The sequence below is a fragment of the Taudactylus pleione genome, unplaced genomic scaffold (genome assembly GCF_031769625.1).
Source record: "Taudactylus pleione unplaced genomic scaffold, aTauple2 ptg000695l, whole genome shotgun sequence".
In the NCBI taxonomy this organism is placed as follows: domain Eukaryota; kingdom Metazoa; phylum Chordata; class Amphibia; order Anura; family Myobatrachidae; genus Taudactylus; species Taudactylus pleione.
The window spans coordinates 4,663,825-4,682,562 of record NW_028285097.1 but is presented as its reverse complement, the minus strand read 5'-3'; positions in this window follow the sequence as shown (position 1 = coordinate 4,682,562).

Sequence of the window (18,738 nt, the reverse complement as noted above, 5' to 3'; positions counted from 1 at the left end):
GAAACACCCCTCTCTCCCCACGTGCAGCTGTTAAGGTCTGACTGTCAATGTTCAGTCTATTGGTCCAGGCAAGTGTAAATAGCATCCATTGATAATTTCCCTGTCTATTGTGATTCTAATTACTGAGGGACCCGATATGCATATTACAGGGTCATTAATTGTTGCTCAATAATGAGTTCTCAGAGTTGGGAGGCCACATCCCTGATAAAGTTTATGCAACGAAATGAGTAGGACGGCCTCCAACATTTCTGATTACTCTCAGTGTTGTTGGACCTTGTCTTGGAATTTTGCTGGATTTCATCTTAATACTGTATGTTCCCTGGGTCACATGACTAAGCACTATAATCTCCAGCACAGGTACAGTATTATTCCAGATAACCTTCATAAATCCACTTATTTTTGTTTTTATGCAATTTATTCGGAGTTATATATATAATAAATCCAATGTTTTTTATGATTGTGCACCAGAGTGATTTATTTAGAATGTATTACAGATAACCCTATAGAATGTAAGCTTGTGAGCAGGGCCCTCTTACCCTTATGTATGTCATGTATGTATGTCTTTTACAACCCAGTATAATGTTAATCTTGATTCAAATTGTAAAGCGCAACGGAATTTGCTGCGCTATAGAAGAAACTGTTAATAAATAAATAATAACCCTGCTGCGAGGTGGTAAATGATCAGATTTTAATAAATATTTTTTTTATCTAGATATTAGATATCACAAGTAATTCAGATAATCTTCAAACCATTTCCTAATAAGTACACTTAATTAGCATCTTTATAATCAGTTTTGTGATCCTTTACTAGCACAATGAGCACTCCCCCACTTACTGTAGTTTTCCCAGAATCTGTTTCTTTGATCTGTGGCTGGTGCAGATGGGAGGAGAAACTGCATATGTATATAAACAACATGTTTAATTTTGTGTACTTTGGGCCTGATTCAGACGGCACTCGCAAGCGGGTCGATGGTCCCCCACTGCACATGCCGGAGCCGGCTGCGGCGTTCGTATGCGCGAGACCCGGCCAGCGACGGGCGCTCCGTTGCTTCGGGTCTCGCACCAAAATGGTGCGAGACCCGATTGTGACTGACAACTTGCCCCGTTTTGGAGGCTGGCAGGGGGAGTGGCTGGACAAATGGAGGCGTTCCCGAAGGAATGCCTGCCATTTGGGGGCGGCCCCACTGACATCACAAGTGATGTCAGTGGTGAGCTTCCGGCTCTATTTTTTTTAAAAACAGGGACGCCCTGATTCAGAGCGAGTGCTCTCAAAGAGCGCCCGGCTCTGAATCAGGCACTTTTTTTACTGCTTCTGACTTTGGCTATGCATTTGATTATATTTTGTATGCTGCCAGCCCTGACCCTGGAATGTTTAAAAGTTATTCGGTTTGTCTCCAGCCCTTGACATTGACATGTATTTTAGGATTTGTTCTGTTTTATATCTGTATACTTTCTACATTCAGATATACATGGTGCACATTGGTATTGTGTTTGCTGGATAGTACACTACTGTGATCACCTGGGGTAATTAGCTTGGTAGAGGGGTCAGTGGTGGAGTGTCTAGGGGAAAAATTAGGGGCCACACACAGCTTTCATGGTAAAAATTAAATAAATGGAGCTTTATTGTCAGCATCTGGGTACAAAATATTAAACAACCTAGCCCCCATGCAGGGCACTTATTGAACCCTGACTAAAAGAGCAGCTAGTCTGCAAATGTAATACAGTTTCAGTCATTAGTCCTGTCTCTCACAGGTATAGACATGTCCTCCTTGCCTGGCTTGACTTCCACAAAGTCTCTTTTGATTCTCTCTGCCTGCATGCAAGTATGGACACTGGCTTCCTGGCCTTTATGGTATGCAGTACTTGAGATAAATGTTTGGCTACCATATTAGGTGTTAAAAATTTGAAGTAACTCTTCTCAAAGTAGCATACTTCATCTTCACTCTTGTCAATTATATCAAAATCAAGTAAGTGATTTTACTCAGAATTTTCTGGTTCAAACAAAGAGTGTTTTTTTCTTGGTTTCTTTTTAACACAATAAAGGTTTCTCTTGCTTAAACCTCTTAAAGGCACACCCCTTTGCCATCTACTGCATGCAACCTCTGTAACCTTCAGCCTTAAATCATTGTATTGTATACTGGCATACTTCACTGGTAACTCATCTAAATTCAAAGAACCACTATCATCCTGAGTACCACCAGCATTATAATATCCAGACCTTGGCTTTATGTCAGAGGATGTACTGGCATTGCCACTCTCAGATTTTGGACTCTCTTGTCCACATAACATACTCAGATGTTTATTCCATTGATCCACAAACTTTATCTCATAGGTTTGATGGGTCACTTCAATAACGTTTATATCTCTCTGACCTTTTGAGCATCTGCTTGTTGGATTTGAAACCAGGGTGAACAACTTTCAATGTCAACATTCAGAAGCACAGAATAAGATTCACCTCCACAGAGGTCTTTAATTTCATATTCTGTTTAGCTGGTTAATTGCTTAATGTCTTGTAGGGTGAGACAACTTCACTTCCTCACAGACAAATTCAGCTGCATTGCAAGTTCCATGCTGGTTGCATACATGCACTGTTTCATATACAGGAGTATTAATCTTCACAAGACTGTCAATATAAACTTTCTTTAAGGTTCAGCTTTTCACTGCAAAGTTGTGTGACCTGGTCACATTCACATCACGCTGATCACATGGCAACACCATAGTCTCATCCTTGGGAGGAATCAATATCTCTGTAGGCTTCTGGATATTTGCCTCAAGGGGCATATTATCAGCAGCTGTATTTGTCAGCTCCACAGCACCAACTTTAGACACAGCTTTATAATCTGGAACTGGAACCCTTTGGGAAGACTTTAATCCTTCAGACATAACTGGAGGCTTAATGTACCTGCAAGGTATCTCATCCACTTTTGCAACACAGTCTTTTGGGGAGTTTCCCAACTTTGGTACATCTTGCACATGGGTAGATTTAATGAGGACATCTCCACTGTCCCAGTGCTTTTCCTCTTCTGTTTTTCCTACTTCCACGTGGCTCTTTTCCTGAGTTGCAGAAAGCTGTTCTTCTATCTGGGTAATCTTTCCCATTGCACTTTCCAACTTGTTCTCAGACTGTTGAAGATTGCTCTTCATATCTTCAAATTCAATCAGTCTCAATTTTTGTACAGCTACAGATTCTACCATATTTAATTTACACTGAAAATGGGATTTTGGTACCTACCGGTAAATCCTTTTCTCTGATTCCACAGGGGACACTGGAGGTGCTTATGCTGGGGTATAGAGGCATGGATAGCTGGAGCCGGCACTTTAAATAATTTAGAAGTGTGAAGCTCCTCCCTCTCTATGCCCCACCAGCCCTCAGTTTAGAAAATGAAGACTGAGAGGAGATGGAGAACAAGCGGAGTGAAAGGGAGAGAAGAACACACAATAATCAAAACATACAACATACGGAACAAACCGAACAGGCAGGCGAAGAGTGCTGAGGTGGGCGTCCAGTGTCCCCTGTGGAATCAGAGAAAAGGATTTACCGGTAGGTACCAAAATCCCATTGTCTCTTTCATCCACTAGGGGACACTGGAGGTGCTTACGCTGGGGATGTCCCAAAGTTTTCCCCACGGGTGGGAGCGCTCTGCGGCGCCTATAGGACAAGGCGGCCAAAACGGGATGCCGAAGTAGCAAACGTATCAAACTTGTAAAACTTGACAAACGTGTGAACTGAAGACCAAGTAGCCGCACGGCACAATTGTGACGTGGAGGCTCCTCTACCGGCCGCCCATGACGCACCCACAGAACGTGTGGAATGAGCCGAAATGGAGGAAGGAGGACGACGGTCAGCACTATTATAAGCCTGATGAATAGTCAGCCAGATCCAATGTGCCAAAGTCTGCTTAGATGCCGGCCAACCCCTCCGAACAGCATCATAGAGGACAAAAAGCGACTCCGATTTACGGAGAGATGCCATCCTGGCAACATAGATGCGGAGAGCCCTAACCACATCCAAGGTAGAAGATCCACCAGAGTCCTCCCGCAACGACAGTACGACAATAGGCTGATTGATATGAAAAGCCGACACAACCTTGGGAAGAAAGGAGGCTACCGTCCGGAGTTCCGCCCTATCAGCATGAAACACAAGGTACGGTGGCCGACAGGACAGAGCACCCAATTCCGAAACTTCACGAGCCGAAGCGAGAGCCAGGAGGAGGACAGTCTTCCAAGACAAGTACTTAAGATCAACCTCCTCCAAAGGTTCAAACATGGGCGACTGAAGAAACCGAAGCACTAAGTCTAGGTCCCAGGGAGCTATCGGAGGTACAAAAGGAGGCTGCACCCACAAGACTCCTTGAAGAAACGTCTGCACCTCAGGAATGAGGGCCAATTTTCGTTGAAAGAAAATGGAGATGGCAGAAACCTGCACCTTTAGAGTTCCTAGCCGAAGACCAGAATCCAGACCAGTCTGAAGGAAAAGTAGAAACCGGGACAACCGAAAAATTCTAGACGGAAGACCCCGACTAGAACACCATGAGATATAAGCACGCCAGATGCGATGATAATGCGCAGCCGAAACTGGTTTCCTGGCGCGTAGCATAGTGGGAATAACCGCGTCCGGGATGCCCCTGCGTCTTAGGATATCCAGAATCCAGACCAAGAAGCGGAATCGGAGGGAAAATGTAAACGAAGTCGTAGATCCACGGACTTGTCAGGGCATCTACCTCTGCCGCCTGCGGATACCGAGTTCTTGAGACGTATGCTGGGAGCTGACAATTCAATCGCGACGCCATGAGGTCCACCTGAGGACATCCCCATCGACGTATCAGCGCGTTGAACACCTCTGGATGAAGCATCCATTCCCCGGGATGCATATCCTGTCGACTCAGGTAATCCGCTTCCCAGTTGTCCACACCCGGTATGAATACTGCTGACAGGATTACTGACTGTCTTTCCTGAAGGATCTGAGTTACTTCCCGCATAGCCATGCAACTCCGAGTCCCTCCTTGGCGGTTGATGTAAGCGACGGCCGTCGCGTTGTCGGACTGAACTCTTACCGGACGAGCCTTTAGCAAGTCTGTTGCCCCTATCAGAGCATTGTAAATCGCTCTGAGTTCCAACACATTTATCGGCCACTTCTGTTCTAGATGGGACCATCGACCCTGAAAGTGATGATCGAGGACTACAGCTCCCCAACCTCGAAGGCTGGCATCTGTTGTTATAATGATCCAGTCCCACACTCCGAATCTTCTGCCCGCTAACAGATTGGTGGATTGCGTCCACCAAAGATGGGCCACTCTGGTACCAGGGCTCAGACGGATCTGTCGATGAAGAAGCAGATGAGACCCTGACCCCTGTGATAGCAGTTCCAGCTGAAACTCCCTGGAGTGGAATCGACCGAACTGTAGCACCTCGAAAGCTGCTACCATATTCCCCAAGAGGCGCAGACAAAGAAGCAGGGACACCTTCCTTGTTCTGAAGACCAGCTGAACTAACAACCGGATATCCCGGGCCTTGTCTAAAGGAAGAAAAACCCGTTGTGAGGTCATATCCAAGATCATGCCCAGAAAAAGAAGTTTCTGGGACGGAGTGAGATGTGATTTTTTTAAGTTGATTATCCAACCGTGTTGGATTAGGGTCTGATATGTCAGTAAGGCCTGATTTGATAGAAGAGATACCGATGGAGCCTTGATTAACAGGTCGTCCAAATAAGGGATTATGTTCACTCCTGCTGACCGAAGGAGAGCGATCATTACTGACATGAGTTTGGTAAAGACGCGGGGAGCCGAGGATAACCCGAACGGCAATATGTTAAATAAAAGAAATAAACTCTTTGACTTGCTGGAGCACAGCAGGTTGTGACCAGCTCCAAGGGCACATTTTCTAAACTGAGGGCTGGTGGGGCATAGAGGGGGAGGAGCTTCACACTTCTAAATTATTTAAAGTGCCGGCTCCAGCTATCCACGCCTCTATACCCCAGCGTAAGCACCTCCAGTGTCCCCTAGTGGATGAAAGAGAAACATTAGTTCTTTGGATCTCATTTCCACCTGGAGATTCTGCAACTGTTTCTATGTACTTAACAGACATTTATTCTCTCCTTGAAGCTAATCTCAACCATAACATGTACATGGTAAAGTTCTTTTTCCAAATCTTCACTTAGTTCTACTGTCATGCAATCTTTCCTCCAGAAACACATTTCTTTCAGCCAGACACTATGAAGTAGCTTTAGCAGTAACCAAGGTGGATTGGAGCATCTGATTTACTTCTCCAAACTTACTTGAAGGCAAACTACTTCCTTGTCTTTTGCATCATGCTCTTTCTGTTGCATCTGGAGATATTTCTGTTTCTCCAAAACATTCACAGAACTTCTGAAACAGAGAATTTCTTTCTAACTCACACTCTGCAAGTATTGGTTTTGTGGAGACTGCTAAAAAGTATTTTTCTTTTAACATCAAAGTTAAATTGGCCACTTTTTTCTTGTGTGCACACTGCATCACTCTGCTGTCCATTGACACATTATTTTGATTCTTTCACTTCCATCTGAAGTTCCAAAATCTTTTTTTTTAAATTGAGTAATATTTATAACATTTTTAAATTTTACAATTTCATCACAGTTGCAAACAACAATAAAAAAGATTAAAAACAAAAACAAACTAAAAGAAATAAAGAATAGACATCCAAACATAAAAGCTTAATATGACATAGCAGGTTTTCATGTAACCGACAATAAGAGCATGTATGGTCAGTGTGAAAAAGAGTATATTCAAAAGACAAATATTAAACAGTATAATGATGGTATCACCATGAACAACACACCAGATAATTTAAGTGGGGTATACTATACATTGGAATACTGAGACTGGAGCATAGATGCCTACTCTCCCGGGAAGGTTGGGAGCCTCTCAAAAATCGTATGGTACTCCTGGTGCCCTGGAAATGTGGGCAAGTCTCCCGGCCGGTGCCACACCCCTCCCCTTCGCCGGCGTCCACTCTGGCTTGTAAGTGCCTAAGTGGGCAGTCCGGGGGAGCCGATGACGCGATTCGTGCTGAATCTGTGGATTCTGTAGTAAAGGTTGCTGGGCGGATGTAACTCCTGCTCATGTGTGGGACTGGGTACTGGAACTAGTACTGAGTATTGGCAGAGACCTAGACCAGAGGTGTGGAATTAACCCGCCGGCGGTGTTCACCAGGGACACGCACAAGGAGATATGGACTTTGCGGCGTCCGACGGCCAGGTCGCGGCCCACTGGCTGGTTCACTCAGTAATAGCACTGAAACTAGAGAAATAGACAGGAGCTGTGGATCTGTGGTTATTGGTAGGAATCGATGGTCTGTGGTTTATGGTAGGAACCAATGTTCTGTGGTTATTGGTAGGAACCAATGGTCTGTGGTAATTGTTAAGAACCGATGGCCCGTGCTTATCGATGAGTTGTAGTTTTAAAAAGAACTGATCTTATGATATTCAGTAAGAGCCTATGAGTTGTAGTTATTGGTGAGAACCGATGCGTGGTGACTATTTGGTGTGAAACGATGAGCTGGGGTTACCGGTTGATGACAACGACTGATGAGCTGTGGGTTATTGGTAAGAATTAATGAGCTGAAGTTACTGGTAAGAATTGATAAGCTGTGGTTACTGGTAAGAATTGATGAACTGTGGGTAACGGCTAGGATCGATGGACTGTGAACATCAGCTGGAACTTGATAGACTGTGAGAACTAGCTGGAACAGATAGACTTTGAGTTATCGGCAGCGCTGATGGAGCCAGAGGTGCTAGGTGAAGGAAGCACAGGAATCACTCTAAGGAATAACACAGGAGCACTCTCACCTCACGCATCAAGGGCTGAGAATACAGTGGCACTGGCAATTTGAGACTTCCTGTGCTGTTCCTTTTGTCCTCCCTGACCAGTGGGAATTGGATGCAGCAATCAGCTGACACAGTGTCAGCTTTGGATTGGCAGTGTTCCAATCAGCTGATCCCGGGAAAGATGGCAGTACCCTGTCTCCTGTACACGTGGAGAATGCCGGCATCTCAGAGAGGGACTTATCTCTGGTGGAAATGCTGCACACTGGACCGCAGGCTGAACTGCCGACCTGCAAGAGACCACAGGCCTGTTAAAGAGAGAGAAGTGAAGTGCACAGAGTGGTGAGTGGCGGAGGCCCCGCTTGCTCTTGCCGCTGTTTGTGACAATACCCAGAGAACAAGGTCTGAGCGAAAAGAATGTACCCCCTGATTAACTAAAACCTGAGTAACACTACTACAAAAGTTCCATACATTCTTGATGCAATTTAACAATGTCTTGCACTTGTTTTCCCAAAAGCACCTCATTCTTATGCTCTTTTCCCAACAACACCTCATTCTTATGCTCTTTTCCCAACAATATCTCATTCTTATGCTCTTTTCCCAACAACACCTCATTCTTATGGTCTTTTCCCAACAACACCTCATTCTTATGATCTTTTCCCAACAACGTCTCATTCTTATGCTCTTTTCCCCAAAACACCTAATTCTTATGCTCTTTTCCCAACGACACCTCATTCTTATGCTCCTATCCCAACAACACCTCATTCTTATGCTCTTTTCCCAACAACATCTCATTCTCATGCTCTTATCCCAACAACACCTCATTCTTATGCTCTTTTCCCAACAACACCTCATTCTTATGCTCCTATCCCAACAACACCTCATTCTTATGCTCTTTTCCCAACAACACCTCATTCTTATGCTCTTTTCCCAACAATACCTCATTCTTATGCTCTTTTCCCAACATCTCATTCTTATGCTCTTTTCCCAACAACATCTAATTCTTATGCTCTTTTCCCAACAACACCTCATTCTTATGCTCTTTTCCCAACAACACCTCATTCTTATGCTCTTTTCCTAACACCTCATTCTTATGCTCTTTTCCCAACAACATCTAATTCTTATGCTCTTTTCCCAACAATACCTCATTCTTATGCTCTTTTCCCAACAACATCTAATTCTTATGCTCTTTTCCCAACAACATCTAATTCTTATGCTCTTTTCCCAACAATATCTCATTCTTATGCTCTTTTCCCAACATCTCATTCTTATGCTCTTTTCCCAACAACACCTCATTCTTATGCTCTTTTCCTAACAACACCTCATTCTTATGCTCTTTTCCCAACATCTCATTCTTATGCTCTTTTCCCAACAACATCTAATTCTTATGCTCTTTTCCCAACAACACCTCATTCTTATGCTCTTTTCCCAACAACACCTCATTCTTATGCTCTTTTCCCAACAACATCTCATTCTTATGCTCTTTTCCTAACACCTCATTCTTATGCTCATTTCTCAACAACATCTCATTCTTATGCTCTTTTCTCAACAACATCTCATTCTTATGCTCTTTTCCTAACAACACCTCATTCTTATGCTCTTTTCCCAACAACACCTCATTCTTATGCTCTTTTCCCAACAACATCTCATTCTTATGCTCTTTTCCCAACAACACCTCATTCCTATGGTCTTTTCCTAACAACATCTCATTCTTATGCTCTTTTCCTAACAACATCTCATTCTTATGCTCTTTTCCCAACAACATCTAATTCTTATGCTCTTTTCTCAACAACACCTCATTCTTATGCTCTTTTCCTAACAACATCTCATTCTTATGCTCTTTTCCTAACAACACCTCATTCTTATGCTCTTTTCCTAACAACATCTCATTCTTATACTCTTTTCTCAACAACATCTCATTCTTATGCTCTTTTCCTAACAACACCTCATTCTTATGCTCTTTTCCCAACAACATCTAATTCTTATGCTCTTTTCCCAACAATACCTCATTCTTATGCTCTTTTCACAACACCTCATTCTTATGCTCTTTTCCCAACAACATCTAATTCTTATGCTCTTTTCCCAACAATATCTCATTCTTATGCTCTTTTCCCAACATCTCATTCTTATGCTCTTTTCCCAACAACACCTCATTCTTATGCTCTTTTCCCAACATCTCATTCTTATGCTCTTTTCCCAACAACATCTAATTCTTATGCTCTTTTCCCAACAACACCTCATTCTTATGCTCTTTTCCCAACAACACCTCATTCTTATGCTCTTTTCCCAACAACATCTCATTCTTATGCTCTTTTCCTAATACCTCATTCTTATGCTCTTTTCTCAACAACATCTCATTCTTATGCTCTTTTCTCAACAACATCTCATTCTTATGCTCTTTTCCTAACAACATCTCATTCTTATGCTCTTTTCCCAACAACATCTCATTCTTATGCTCTTTTCCCAACAACACCTCATTCCTATGGTCTTTTCCTAACAACATCTCATTCTTATGCTCTTTTCCTAACAACATCTCATTCTTATGCTCTTTTCCTAACAACATCTCATTCTTATGCTCTTTTCCCAACAACATCTAATTCTTATGCTCTTTTCTCAACAACACCTCATTCTTATGCTCTTTTCCTAACAACATCTCATTCTTATGCTCTTTTCCTAACAACACCTCATTCTTATGCTCTTTTCCTAACAACATCTCATTCTTATGCTCTTTTCTCAACAACATCTAATTCTTATGCTCTTTTCCTAACAACATCTCATTCTTATGCTCTTTTCCTAACAACACCTCATTCTTATGCTCTTTTCCTAACAACATCTCATTCTTATGCTCTCTTCTCAACAACATCTCATTCTTATGCTCTTTTCCCAACAACATCTCATTCTTATGCTCTTTTCCTAACACCTCATTCTTATGCTCTTTTCCCAACAACATCTAATTCTTATGCTCTTTTCCCAACAATACCTCATTCTTATGCTCTTTTCACAACACCTCATTCTTATGCTCTTTTCCCAACAACATCTAATTCTTATGCTCTTTTCCCAACAATATCTCATTCTTATGCTCTTTTCCCAACATCTCATTCTTATGCTCTTTTCCCAACAACATCTAATTCTTATGCTCTTTTCCCAAAACATCTCATTCTTATGCTCTTTTCCCAACAACATCTCATTCTTATGCTCTTTTCACAACACCTCATTCTTATGCTCTTTTCCCAACAACATCTAATTCTTATGCTCTTTTCCCAACAACATCTCATTCTAATGCTCTTTTCTCAACAACATCTCATTCTTATGCTCTTTTCCCAACAACATCTCATTCTTATGCTCTTTTCCCAACAACACCTCATTCTTATGCTCTTTTCCCAACAACACCTCATTCCTATGGTCTTTTCCTAACAACATCTCATTCTTATGCTCTTTTCCTTATAACATCTCATTCTTATGCTCTTTTCCTAACAACATCTCATTCTTATGCTCTTTTCCTAACAACATCTCATTCTTATGCTCTTTTCCTAACAACATCTCATTCTTATGCTCTTTTCCCAACAACATCTAATTCTTATGCTCTTTTCTCAACAACACCTCATTCTTATGCTCTTTTCCTAACAACATCTCATTCTTATGCTCTTTTCCTAACAACACCTCATTCTTATGCTCTTTTCCTAACAACATCTCATTCTTATGCTCTTTTCCCAACAACACCTCATTCTTATGCTCTTTTCCTAACAACATCTCATTCTTATGCTCTTTTCCCAACAACATCTCATTCTTATGCTTTTTTCCTAACAACACCTCATTCTTATACTCTTTTCCTAACAACATCTCATTCTTATGCACTTTTCACAACAACATCTCATTCTTATGCTCTTTTCCCAACAACATCTCATTCTTATGCTCTTTTCCCAACAACACCTCATTCTTATGCTCTTTTCCTAACAACATCTCATTCTTATGCTCTTTTCCCAACAACATCTCATTCTTATGCTTTTTTCCTAACAACACCTCATTCTTATACTCTTTTCCTAACAACATCTCATTCTTATGCACTTTTCACAACAACATCTCATTCTTATGCTCTTTTCCCAACAACACCTCATTCTTATGCTCTTTTCCTAACAACATCTCATTCTTATGCTCTTTTCCCAACAACACCTCATTCTCATGCTCTTTTCCTAACAACATCTCATTCTTATGCTCTTTTCCCAACAACATCTCATTCTTATGCTCTTTTCCCAACAACACCTCATTCTTATGCTCTTTTCCCAACAATATCTCATTCTTATGCACTTTTCCCAACAACACCTCATTCTTATGCTCTTTTCCCAACAACACCTCATTCTTAAGCTCTTTTCCTAACAACATCTCATTCTTATGCTCTTTTCCTAACAACATCTCATTCTTATGCTCTTTTCTCAACAACATCTAATTCTTATGCTCTTTTCCTAACAACATCTCATTCTTATGCTCTTTTCCCAACAACACCTCATTCTTATGGTCTTTTCCCAACAACATCTCATTCTTATGCTCTTTTCCCAACAACACCTCATTCTTTACTAGGAGCATATAATTTTCACACTTTGTAATACATTTTAGTGCTTCGACCTCCTCCAAGCATTCAGGCATAACTGTTAATTGGTGGTCTGGCTTAAGCTGGTCACACAGTAGACCAACTAGTTGATTGGTTGGAATGAAAATCTGGTAAGGAATGAAAGCAAATGACAATCAGCAATTTGCTCCCAAACACAGGAAAATGGACAAAAACTGTTGTTTGAACAAATTGTTTGATCAAACATTTAACAAACTTGTCTGACGTCATTTTCATCTGTTTTCTGGCATTTAGGAGCAAATTGCTGATCATCAGTTACTCCCATACGTTACCAGATTCATTCCGTACGTATTCATTCCAACCAATCAACTAGTTGGATGGTTGGACAGAAAATCTTTACGTGTTTATGCAGCTTACGGGGCCTATGTATCAAGCTGTTTTTACATAAAATATTGTAGAAACCAGTTTCTGCATAATTATATGTATTGTTGCTATGTACTAATAGCACAATGCATGAGATTTCACAGAAATGTCCATCAAACTTCTAATTAGCGCTGCAGATCACAGTCCCCTTTATTATCAATGAGGACTACGATCTGACCCCTATGTACCAAACTCCAAAAAAACAAAGCTTTTAGGAGTTTGGCCCTTGTAGATTGCACCATCTTCATGATGTAAACTGCTTTAAGTGTATGGAGGCTCCAGGAGCACGAGAAAGATGTTTTGATCTCTGGTAGTCTCTGGCTTTCTCCAGGAGCTGACACTGTGCGTATATGCACAATGTCAGCTTCCACAGGAGAAGTTTTTCACAAATGTCAAAGACATCTACAATTTGCTGGGGATATGACATGCAAGGACAGTGGCTACCGTTTTACCTGTGTGCCCGTGAGTTCCCTTTTGTACATAGCGGGAATATATTCTATCCACTGCGATATGAATACATAATAACAGTGATTAATGGCACATAGGGCCTGATTCAGAGCCGGACGCTATTTGCAGACGGTCGTTACAAAAAAGGGTCCGGCTATTTAAATTCAGCGCTCGCTCTTTGCGGTTTGTTGACGCCTCTATGTCTGAGCGAGCGAACGAAAAATGCGCTTGCTATTTTGTAAAGACGCCCCTTTGCCGTTCGCATCACACGTCATTTCCGGTATTTATTAGATAAATTGGGTACCTCGAAAGGCATCTGAACTGCTCACAGTGCTTGTGGTAGGTTTTTCCCACCGCTATCACTGCGAGCAGTTCAGGCTAAAAGACAACCAAGTGACGTGGTCGATGACGCTCCTTTACTAATTATGCACTCCCATTAAACGCCCTTTTGACCATTTGGCATGCCTGCGTTCGGATCTCCACTCCCCCGTTTTCAAGCACCTTCCCCTGTTACCACCCACAAACGGTACATTCTGTCAATCTAATTAGCAGCCCCTCGCTGTTTTGCGAGCACACGATTTCCGACCGCAATGACTGGTTTGCGCATGCGCATTACGACCCATATGCATGCGCAGTTGTGCGAACATCGCTCAGAGCGAACGAGCGGCTCTGAATCAGGCCCGTAGACCCTTAATTTCCAACTCTATTTTTTTCTTCTTCATCTTTATATGATACTTTTAGACAGGAAAGTCACACACAATACACACAGAAACAATTTCTCTGGTTTCACTTGTACCACCTTGTGTTTTTGTACAGCAAAACACTTTACTTGACACTGCAGTTGTAGAACTACAATTACCAGCATGTATCTCAGCAACTATTCCTTTAATTGATTTTGCAAAAGGAATCTGCGACATGCCACCTTGATTAGGCAGATTTAAAACCTTTGTTTTTTATTCTCTTCAGCAAAAACACACCTGGGATCAATGAGCCAGAGAAACACATTTGGTGCTTTCAGACAGATAAACACAATTTTTTTTTGTTAACACTTTGTTTGCTGCAACAGATTTCACAAACACTTGCTTTTGTTTGCAGACATGTTTCGCCAACTGTGTAAACACTCATTTATCTTCCTTTCCCAGGACAAAGGCCCTCATTCAGAGCCGTACGCTCTGAGCAGAGCGCACGCTCTGCATGAGGGCCGGGCTCCATTTTCATGGAGCGTCCTCCTGGACGCTCGTATAGCTGTGGGTCACCACCCACAGGCTATACGAGCGTGCATTTTGATGGCCGCGATGGTCGTGACCATCGCGACCATCGAAATTGCGAGCCGGAGCCTGCGGTTGAGGTTTTCAACCGCAAGCTCTGGAGTGATTTTGGCTCTATCAGAGCCAAAATCACTCCCACTGACATCACTAGTGATGTCAGTGGGCCGGCTTCTGACGGGAGGCGTTCCCGTGGGAACGCCCCCGTCAGGGAGGCACGCCCCCGGCACGCCCACCAAAGGGGGCGTGCTGTCAATCAACATTGACAGCACGCCCCCTTTGATCGGACACAACGAGCGAAGGAAAGTCCTTCGCTCGTCGTGTCTGGCGCATGCGCACGACGGAGCTCCCTCCGTCGTGCGCATGCTCAGTGCAGACCATCGACCCACTTGCGAGCGGACAGCCGCTCGCGAGTGGGTCTGAATCAGGCCCAAAGTGTACACTTTAACACTTGTGATTTCACACACTGGCACTTTTAACAAACTTTGCATCAAGTTTTTGCAAATTTGCAGACATTTTTTTTCTGTTCAAACAGGTCTTTATTTTCTCCATTATGTCTGCATAGATCTGTGATACCACTTTAACACCTAAATTCCGGGTCTGACCCGGAGTTGGAACAGGGTTCCAATCCAGATTAGACCCGGAATTTAGCCCGGAGCCAAACTAGGACGTTCCTGAATCGGCGCCGTTCACACCAGAGTCGGGTCTGCATAGACCTGGCTTTTCCGGGGTTGAAGTGGACGCTTGGAGATGATGAATTGTGACCCGGAGCACGCTGTTCACACTACAGGGTTTCTCGGGTTACTCCCGTATTAAACCCTGCAAGTTACCTGGGTTGGATCGCCGGGTCACTTGACCCGGCGATTCAACCCTCCCCCCTTTTACACCAAGGAGCTGCCCGGGTTATCCCTACAATTTACCAGGTTTTGGCTCCGGTGTAAAAGGGGTATGATTTAGATCTTTTAAGTGCCCAAATTCTCCACCATATTGTGATAACGTGGGGTAATTAGCTCGGTAGAGGGGTCAGTGGTGCAGTGTCTAGGTGCATAATTAGGGTCCACACACAGCTTTCATTGTAGAAATGAAATAAATGGAGATTTATTGTCAGCATTTGAGAACAAAATATTAAATGACCTCACCCCCATGTAGGGCACTACCTCACTTCTTGAACCCTGACGGAAAGGACAGCTAGTCTGCAAACGTAATTGAGGGGCCTATTCATCAACACTAAAATAACGGTTTTAAGGACATTGTCCTTAATTACTGTTATTTTAGTATTCATTAACACACTTAACACAGGAGATATCACTGATATATCCTGGTTAAGTCCGTCTGCGTTAATTTCCACATTCCCTATACATTAGTTCATTAGTATGGGTACATTAGTATGGGTACATTAGTACATTAGTATGGGTACATTAGTACATTAGTATGGGTACATTAGTATCAGTATATTAGTACATTAGTATGGGTACGTTAGTATGGGTACATTAGTACAGGTACATTAGTATGGGTACATTAGTACATTAGTATGGGTACATTAGTATGGGTATATTAGTACATTAGTATGGGTACATTAGTACATTAGCATGGGTACATTAGTACAGGTAGATTAGTATGGGTACATTAGTATGGGTACATTAGTACATTAGTATGGGTACATTAGTACATTAGTATGGGTACATTAGTACGGGTACATTAGTATGGGTACAGTAGTATGGGTACATTAGTACATTAGTATGGGTACATTAGTATGGGTACATTAGTACATTAGTACAGTTAGATTAGTATGGGTACATTAGTATGGGTACATTAGTACATTAGTATGGGTACATTAGTACATTAGTATGGGTACATTAGTATGGGTACATCAGTACATTAGTATGGGTACATTAGTACATTAGTATGGGTACATTAGTATGGGTACATCAGTACATTAGTATGGGTACATTAGTACATTAGTATGGGTACATCAGTACATTAGTATGGGTACATTAGTACATTAGTACAGGTACATTAGTATGGGTACATTAGTATATTAGTATGGGTACATTAGTACATTAGTATGGGTACATTAGTACATTAGTATGGGTACATTAGTATGGGTACATTAGTACATTAGTATGGGTACATTAGTATGGGTACATCAGTACATTAGTATGGGTACATCAGTACATTAGTATGGGTACATTAGTACATTAGTACAGGTACATTAGTATGGGTACATTAGTACATTAGTATATTAGTATGGGTACATTAGTACATTAGTATGGGTACATTAGTACATTAGTATATTAGTATGGGTACATTAGTACATTAGTATGGGTACATTAGTACATTAGTATATTAGTATGGGTACATTAGTACATTAGTATGGGTACATTAGTACATTAGTATGGGTACATTAGTATATTAGTATGGGTACATTAGTACATTAGTATGGGTACATTAGTACATTAGTATATTAGTATGGGTACATTAGTACATTAGTATCGGTACGTTAGTATATTAGTATGGGTACATTAGTACATTAGTACAGGTACATTAGTATGGGTACATTAGTACATTAGTATATTAGTATGGGTACATTAGTACATTAGTATGGGTACATTAGTACATTAGTACAGGTACATTAGTATGGGTACATTAGTACATTAGTATATTAGTATGGGTACATTAGTACATTAGTATGGGTACATTAGTACATTAGTATATTAGTATGGGTACATTATTACATTAGTATGGGTACATTAGTACATTAGTATATTAGTATGGGTACATTAGTACATTAGTATGGGTACATTAGTATATTAGTATGGGTACATTAGTACATTAGTATGGGTACATTAGTTCATTAGTATATTAGTATGGGTACATTAGTACATTAGTATGGGTACATTAGTATATTAGTATATTAGTATGGGTACATTAGTACATTAGTATGGGTACATTAGTACATTAGTATGGGTACATTAGTACATTAGTATATTAGTATGGGTACATTATTACATTAGTATGGGTACATTAGTACATTAGTATATTAGTATGGGTACATTAGTACATTAGTATGGGTACATTAGTACATTAGTATGGGTACATTAGTATATTAGTATGGGTACATTAGTACATTAGTATGGGTACATTAGTACATTAGTATATTAGTATGGGTACATTAGTATGGGTACATTAGTACATTAGTATGGGTACATTAGTATATTAGTATGGGTACATCAGTACATTAGTATGGGTACATTAGTACATTAGTATGGGTACATTAGTACATTAGTACAGGTACATTAGTATGGGTACATTAGTACATTAGTATATTAGTATCGGTACATTAGTACATTAGTATGGGTACATTAGTACATGAGTACATTAGTATGGTGATGTAGAAATTAGGCTATTCATCAAATTCTGAAATTATGTATTTTTGGTATGTGATGGTGATACTATAAGCCATTCTCAGGTGGCCTATAGCGTGTTATACTTACTTGCTGTCAGCTGGGCAGGTCCTCCTCCGGCTCCCTCCGTCACTCCCTCATCCTTACTCCAGCTGCTGCTCCGACTGTTGTTTTCCCAGTAGAACACAGTAAAGTTTAAACAAATATATATATATTTTTTTACTTTACTGTTTTCTCCTCTTCAGACGGGAGGTCGGGGTCCGCGGCTGCAGCAACCAGGTAGGTGGGGGACAGGAAGGTGAGCGGAGGGGGTGGGGGACACACACAGAATTACTGCAGCTGTAGTCAGTGCTGCGCCAATTTTGAGAACATAACGGCGTATGCGCGTCACTGATTACAGCTGTGGTGAGGTAGGTATAGGCAGGGAAAAGTATATATTTCCTGAAAAGCTGTCATTGCAAAAATTACAGCTTTTCGGAATAAATACTGATGGAGAGGAGGAATGACGAATTCCTCCGGTAATTAGGTAGAACTCCAGTTCTAAACCTAATTATCTCCATCGACTTGTTTTAGTGTTGATGAATAGGCCCCACAGTCTCAGTCTTTAGTCCTGTCTCTCACAGGTATAGACACGGCCTCCTGGCCTGGCTTGACTTCCACAAAATCTCTTTTGGTCCTCCCTGCCTGCATGCAAGTATGGACACTGGTCTCCTGGCCTTTACAGCTTCAAGGCCCACTGGCCTAACTTGGCTGCCACAGCTTCACATACACACAGTCAGAGATTTGTGGTCCTCCCTACCTGTCTACAGGTCTGGACACGGCCTCCTTGCCCTCACT